This window comes from Etheostoma spectabile, chromosome 8, assembly GCF_008692095.1.
Source record: "Etheostoma spectabile isolate EspeVRDwgs_2016 chromosome 8, UIUC_Espe_1.0, whole genome shotgun sequence".
NCBI lineage: Eukaryota > Metazoa > Chordata > Actinopteri > Perciformes > Percidae > Etheostoma > Etheostoma spectabile.
In genome coordinates, this window is record NC_045740.1 from 19,133,841 (window position 1) to 19,141,728 (window position 7,888).

At 42.8% G+C, this 7,888-nt stretch overlaps 1 protein-coding gene and 1 long non-coding RNA gene across 9 annotated transcripts in view; one reads left to right on the top strand and one right to left on the bottom strand.

Moving 5' to 3' along the window:
* Positions 1 to 6,335, top strand: part of LOC116693839 (uncharacterized) — an 8,281-nt gene extending 1,946 nt beyond the window's left edge. The window contains exons 2-3 of the long non-coding RNA XR_004333020.1: positions 5,158 to 5,168; positions 6,326 to 6,335. This is a non-coding gene — a long non-coding RNA (uncharacterized LOC116693839). The remainder of the gene's footprint in view (positions 1 to 5,157; positions 5,169 to 6,325) is intronic.
* Positions 1 to 7,888, bottom strand: part of ptprz1a (protein tyrosine phosphatase receptor type Z1a) — a 168,935-nt gene that overhangs the window by 134,608 nt on the left and 26,439 nt on the right. The gene's annotated exons all lie outside the window — the stretch shown is intronic.

Consider the following 7,888-nt stretch of genomic DNA (forward strand, 5'->3'; position numbering starts at 1 on the left):
CAGAGCCACAAAATACATTATACAATTTGTTCACAAATGCAGTAGAACTCCCTGAGACCTGTAAACTGACTGTGATGCAACATCAGTTACCTGTCTAAATATCACATAAAATAAAAAATAAAAAAACAGGTCCTTTAATGCTACAGCATGACCTTTGATTTGACGTTTTGGACACTTTATCTTCCAGCTATCAACGGTTTGTTCGATTCTTTCCTGTTTCAACATGACAATACCCCTCCCCCACCACCAAATCTAACACCCAATCCAAAACCTTTAGGATGAACCTGGAACATTGACTAAAAGCCAGACCTTATTGATGCTGGTGTGGCTGAATGGGAGCAACTCCCTGCAGCCATGTCCCCAAAACCTGGTGGAAGGCCAAAAGCAGATTGAATCCTGTAAGAAAACTCCTCCATGTCCATAGTCAGAACTGTAATTCGTATGTATTCCACGTATTTATTGCTGTATGAACTGCTGCTGTGTAAGAGGGTGATGATCCGCGTAGAAAGATGGTTGTGGTGGATGGTTGGGTCCTAAAACACAGGGTTTTCATGCCGGGGGAGCATAGATGGTGTCCCGGAAGAAGTTAAAGGGGAAAACTTCAAGACTTTCACCAAGGAATCGCATGTCCATGTATCGGGAGTACTACTTAAAAGGTGCTCTAAGCGATGTGTGGTTATGTTACTTCTTGCTGACGTCCTAAGTATTTTTAAACAAAACAAGACTAGCTAGTCAGATTGATTGGTCTGTTTTAGTGGGTTTCATTGTTCAATAGTCCCACAGCAGTGGGGAAGAAGCTGTTTTTGCAGTCCTTGTTCTCAGACTTCAACTCAAATACCTTAAATCTTCTACATGAGTCAAAATGTAGTCCTTGTTACAAACCTCCAAGCAAGAAATCCCCCTCACAGAGTTCAGAGCCTCCTTTCCGAAATTAAATTTCATGACCCGACCTGTCTGTAGTGGGTTCGGCATTAGCGTGCAGTAAATTAGGAGATGAGGTCTCCTGCTGTGTGGTGTTTAGTCCCTCTGAGCCCTGGATGATAGCAGGGTCTAATCCAGGATTACATGTTTGACGGTCTGCAGAGGGAAGAGGTCGCCCGCAGGGCAGCACCTTCAAGCAGGAGGCCAAGTTCCCTTGTGAAGCAGGTGTTTTCCTGGCAGGCTGCCAGTAATCAGACTGCTCTAAAACCAGAGGAGCTGCATCATTAGATTAAGTGTTTATGAGTAATAGGAGATCACAATCACTTTGAAAGTTGGGCTCACATTGGGCTTTAAAACTTCCTGCAGGGTGGATTTTACTGCAGAGGGAGCAGATGGAACGACTTTCTACATAGTTCAATTAATATTTTCCAACTAAGAATTAACACAATATGGCCGGTACTGGAGGTAGAATACATCACATACTGTATGTGCATGTTCAGTACGGTGCCGAAACACAACAAACAATCCTGAAATTTCAACCTTTTATGATTGAAGGTCAGATAATCTAGATGTTTTAGACTGAAGATATGATCACAAGCTGGTCCATTAGCCTGGTCCTACCAGACTCTGGTCCATTAGCCTGGTCCTACCAGACTCTGGTCCATTAGCCTGGTCCTACCAGACTCTGGTCCATCAGCCTGCTCCTACCAGTCTCTGGTTCATTTGCCTGGTCCTACCAGACTATGGTCCATTAGTGGTCCTACCAGACCCGGACCGTTAGCCTGGTTCTACCAGACCCTGGTCCATTTCTTGTCTACCAGACCCTGGTCCATTAGCCTTGTCCTACCAAACCCTGGTCCATAGCCTGGCCACCAGCCTGGCCTTAGCCTGGTCCTACCAGACTCTGGTCCATAGCTGGTCCTACCAAACCCTGGGCATTAGCCTGGTCCTACCAGACCCTGTCCATTAGCCTGGTCTACAGACCTGCATTAGCCTGGTCCTACCAGACTCGGTCCATTAGCCTGGTCCACCAACCTGGTCCATTAGCCTGGTCCTACCAAGACCCGGTCCATTAGCTGGTCCTACCAGATTCAGGAACATTAGCCGGTCCTCCAGACTTTGGTCCATTAGCCAGGCTACACCCAGATCTGGTACATAGCCTGGTCCTACCAGACTCTGGTCATGTCATAGTCGAGAGTCTGGCCACTCTCATTGACAAGTGTTAACTTCCTTGAAGGCGGGAACTCTGTTGAAGTTTAAAACTAATGGATCTGCCCAGAGCCGCTTTGGATCTGCCGTAACCAATCTCTAACGTCAGCTTAGCATTGCTAGCGTTACCCTTAGCTAACTCCTTCACCGCTAACGGAGCGAGCTGGAATATCAAACTTTTCCCGAACCCCGTGGGGGGGGGGGGAATATTTATTTATGCAAGGTGCTATATGAATAAATTGCCATTGCCAACATAATGTATTCTCTGAAACAAGAAAACAAAGCTCTTGTCTTGTTCTTCTAGTCGAACACACGGGACGCTCCAGTCATCTTTTTTGATTCAGTTAAAGTGGAGAAAGTTTAATCCCGGGATATAAAGAGGGTTGAAATGTAGAAACATGATTGAAATCCAGCAGAGAGGAAAACTCTACACTGAAATCTTCTGAGGATTAAAAAGAGTGACAGAGCAACAAAATGGAACTCCTCAGGGAGAAACTCCCCGCCTGAATCACTGTATGACCATACATGAATGAATGGGATTTACAGCAACACATTCCAGCTGTGCTGCAGCCATTTCCTTCAAAGGGCAGCAATGAGGACACAATTAGGAAGAAGTGACATTGTTTGTCTTGTCCTGATGTTTCCGTGTCTGGTGGCATTATTCACTCTGCCGCTTTCACTTAATCACAGACCTCCAACACTCGGCCCCTAGTTTTAAAAAGGTCAGAGGTGAGAAGTTCAAGTAACAAGAAACAGCTTTCATGCGATGAGGACGTTTTTACATCGTTGTCGTTTCCAACACTTTGGTCCAGAGACTAATATCTCAACTCCTACTGGAAGGACTATTTATGGTCATAAGGGCTAAGCCTAAAAAATGAAGGGCTGCTATATGGACTTCAAACAAACTCTCTCCTCTACCTTACACCGCTCCGTAGCCTCCGGTTCAGTCTCTCCAGGATAGTGCGATCTCGCGATGTTGCGATCAACCATTTAACCAATCATTGTGAATTTTGACCAATCACTGCAACTTTTTTGCAAATTTGACCAATCACAGTAGTTTCCCGCAACTTCAACCAATCCCAGCAGTCCCCCTGGGCCGGACTCTGTACCAGCATGTGACTCTGAGAGCCAATAACCAAGCGGGAGGGAGAACGGGTTGACGTCACACGCACGTCGCCATATTCATTTCCTTGTTTAACAAGACGTGTGTGACTCGAACATCTCACATTTACCGACAAAATGTCAGATCAGACCGTCCTGCCAACCTGAATACATTTTGCCATCAATGTACGCTGTAATGATTTTTCACGCTGACGTCGCTGAAGCGGCTGCTGTTTCAATCCTGTCGGCTCTCTGAAGTGGGCGGGGCACGCACACGCACACACACACACACACACACACACACACCATGGATGCAGGACAAACCGGAGATGAGACGTACAGGATGACCTAAATTGAGGACAGCCACGCTCGTTATTGTAAGTCAATGATAAGTTAAAGTCCAAAAACTAACAATGTAAAGATCAACAAGCCACTGACGGACAATGAAAAATTTGATTCATAATAAATTATTATTTTGTCTTAAATCCACCAGCCATTCTCATATTATACCAACATTTGCAGCATCCTGAGCCTTTTAGTTTAATTCTCCCCACAACAAGTTTCCTTTTCCTTTTTTTTTGCTACTTTCTCTGTCTCCCCCGCAACTTCATTGCAACAAACATACCAAAAACATTGCAGATTTTATCGCAATTTTTCACAAAAAGCTCCCGCAGCATCAGGCATTTTGGGCTGCAACAATCTCAAAAAAAGTCTGCGAAATCCTGGAGGGACTGACTGTTGAATTCAGAGACTCCAAAAGTCATCGTTGCATTTTGACGGACATTTATTGATCACAGCGTTCTTCAAATAAACGTGTAAGAATCCATGTGTCCATTGAGCTCCATCAAGGCCCCATATCATGACATTTTCACTTTATGAGGGTTTTTAACATTAATATACGTTCCCCCAGCCTGCCCATGGCCCCCCAGCGGCTAGAAATGGTGATAGGTGTAAACCGAGCCCTGGGTATCCTGCTCTGCCGTTGAGAAAATAAAGCTCAAATGGGCTGATCTGGAATGTTGCTCCTTATGAGGTCATAAGGGGCAAAGTTACCTCCCCTTTCTCTGCTTTGCCCGCCCAGAGAATTTGCTTCAGATACGTATTAGGACCACTAGTCTATATAAAGAGACTTCAGATACAGTATAGGGACCACTATAGGTCTATATAAAAGAGACTTCAGATCAGTATTAGGGACCACTAAGGTCTATAAAAAAGAGAATCAGATACAGTATTAGGGGACCACTAAGGTCTCTATAAAGAGACTTACGAACAGTATAGGGGACACTAAGGTCTATATTAAAAGAGACTTCGATTCAGTATTAGGGGACCACTAAGGTCTATATAAAAGAGATTCAAAGATACAGTATTAGGGGACCACTAAGGTCATATAAAGAGACTTCAGATACAGTATTAGGGACCATAAGGTCTATATAAAGAGACTTCCGATTCAGTATTAGGGACCACTAGGTCTATATAAAGAGACTTCAGATACATATTAGGGACCACTAAGGTCTATATAAACAGACTTCAGATACAGTATTAGGGGACCACTAAGGTCTATAAAAGAGACTTCAGATACAGTGTTAGGGACCCCACTAAGGTCTATATAAAAGAGACTTCAGATCAGTATTAGGGACCACTAAGGTCTATATAAAAGAGACTTCAGATACAGTATTAGGGGACCACTAGGTCTATATAAAGAGACTTCAGATACAGTATTAGGGACCACTAAGGTCTATATAAAAGAGACTTCAGATACAGTATTGGGGACCACTAAGGTCTATATAAAAGAGACTTCAGATACAGTATTAGGGACCACTAAGGTCTATATAAAAGAGACTTCAGAACAGTATTAGGGACCACTAAGGTCTATATAAAGAGGACTCAGATTCAGTATTAGGGACCACTAAGGTCTATATAAAAGAGATTCAGATACAGTATTGGGCCACTAAGTCAAAAGAGACTTCGATACAGTAGGGACCACTAAGGTCTATATAAAAGAGACTTCAGATTCAGTATTAGGGACCCTAAGGTCTATATAAAGAGACTTCAGATACAGTATTAGGGGACCACTAAGGTCTATATAAAGAGACTTCAGATACAGTATTAGGACCATACCGGTCTATATAAAAGAGACTTCCGATTCAGTATTAGGGACCACTAAGGTCTATATAAAAAGAGACTTCAGATACAGTATTAGGGGACACTAAGGTCTATATAACAGACTTCAGATACAGTATTAGGGACCACTAGGTCTATATTAAGAGACTTCAGGACAGTATTAGGGACCACTAAGGTCTATATAAAAGAGACTTCAGATCAGTATTAGGGGACCACTAAGGTCTATATAAAGAGACTTCAGATACAGTATTAGGGGAACCCTAAGGTCTATATAAAAGACTTCAGATACAGTATAGGGACCACTAATGTCTATATAAAAGAGACTTCAGATACAGTATTAGGGACCACCAAGGTCTATATAAAAGAGACTTCAGATACAGTATTAGGACCACTAAGGTCTATATAAAGAGACTTCAGATACAGTATTAGGGACACTAAGGTCTATATAAAAGAGACTTCAGATACAGTATTAGGGACCACTAAGGTCTATATAAAAGAGACTTCAGATACAGGTTATTAGGAGACCACTAAGGTCTATATAAAAGAGACTTGAGACTTTTAAGTAATGGATCTGAAATTGCGAATACTAAAAACTGTGAGGCACATGCTTGTTGACATAAAGACTGATGAGCAGACAGACAGGGCTCCCTGGTCCGGTTTGTCTCGGTGTGACCTTGCACCAGTCAGCCGGGTCAGGACAAACAGGAAGCTGGGAGCGCCGTCTCTGTTACGGTGTTAACAGCAGCTCTGACATAAAACACCTGTCTGCTCCCTAAACAGTACATCAGCAAGCCTCCATTACAGACTGTGTTTGCACTCCGTTCATGGATGGGTGTGTGTCAAGTTTACAAGGAATACCTGTGGAATATAGAGTGTGTGTGTGTTCAGTCAGGTGTGGTTTTAGTGTTGAGCGTCAACAAAATTATCATCTTAGCTCTTTTTTCTCCTTCACACTCAAGTGGCACAGCATAAGATAAGATAATGAGATAACAAAAGATACACTGAAAAAAATGAAGTTATTTTGTATATTACTTATCTTTTAAATTATACTTGTTGTATGTGTCCGTATTGCACCGTGGGTCAGAGAGAAACATATTCTCAATTACTCTGTGCAATAAACTGGACTTTGCAAATTTTACAGAGGAAGTCAGTGAGCTTTAGGGAACGTAATTCGTAACTAGGGTCAGTCTAGTGACTCTCCGTTGTCTTGCGAGCTGGAAAAACCTAATTCTGGTCAGGCCAATCACATTGTGTATAGAGTCGGTGGGCGGGGCTTAACAAAACGATGGCAGAGTTGCGACGGTTAGAGTGAATTCCTCGCTACTTGAAAACAAAGAAGATTTCTTTTGAATGGTCTTTGGCCGCGAAGACTTGGACTTAAGCTCTGAAGTCATTCTTAAAAAAGGAAGACGTGTTTAATCTATCAACCGGCGTTGCTCTGATTGGTTGTGGCGCCATCCTATTGCGTGCAGAGGGAATTTGAAAGACAACCATTTATCCCGCCCCTCGGATCAAGCCCTGCCAATGGGGAGTTCCCAGAACCAACATCTTGATGTGGGTCTGGCTTCTCAGGCTAAGTGAGCTAAGTATGGAGATCATATGAAGATCATATCGCCTTATCATAACATAAAAATCCATTTTAGCCACTCAAATAGGAGGAGTGTTCCTTGGTCGTTCATGAGACAGTTAATATCTATAATTAAAATTGGATCATTGGACTTCGTCTATTTCTGTCTTGTGTTTTTCAGTCGTACCTCCTTTATGTTGCTATATGCTTTATATTTTGTACAAAAAAATAATTCAACGTTAATAGACATGGGTCAATTCTCTGGAGAAAATTTAAATCTCTAAGCCATTTCAGGGATTTTTAATATGTGGGTTAAGAGAAGAATTGGGTTACATTCAATCTCTTCGAGGTGTTCTTGCATTAACAAAAGGCACCAATGTAACTTAAGACCACAGCGACAGTTTCACTCCATCATTTCCTCACCGCGTGTCTGATCCTCTTTGTTGCAGGACAGACGCGACTCATCCGACATGTCCCCGTCGATGTCCGCCGCAGGTTTCAGTTACAGACCACACTGCGTCTGGGACCGAACCTGACACCTGAGCTGGGTTGGAGACCTTTTGTCTCGATAACTACAAAGAAAACAGCTGCTGCGTCTGTCACACAGTACTATGTTAGACAGGAAATGTTAAAAAAAAAAAAAAACATCCCGCAGAGCGCTTTACAACCACTGAATGAAATTTGTGGACAGAGTGAGTAACATGACACTGATGATCTACTTATTCTAATCTATAACGTTGTCAGTCAGCTCTTTACCTTTAACTTCTGTTTGGTCGAGACTGTCCTCCTCGAAAAAAGCTCCCATAAGTGGTTTTTCAAGCAGCAATTACGACCTATATTTAATTTTATAGTGGCAGCTCCACCTCATGGCCGTGGTAATGATGATGGGAGCAAAGCAGAAAGTAATGTGATGAAGTTTAAGAAAATGTCAATGCAAGGAGACAGCCATCTTTGACAGCTAGCTATGGC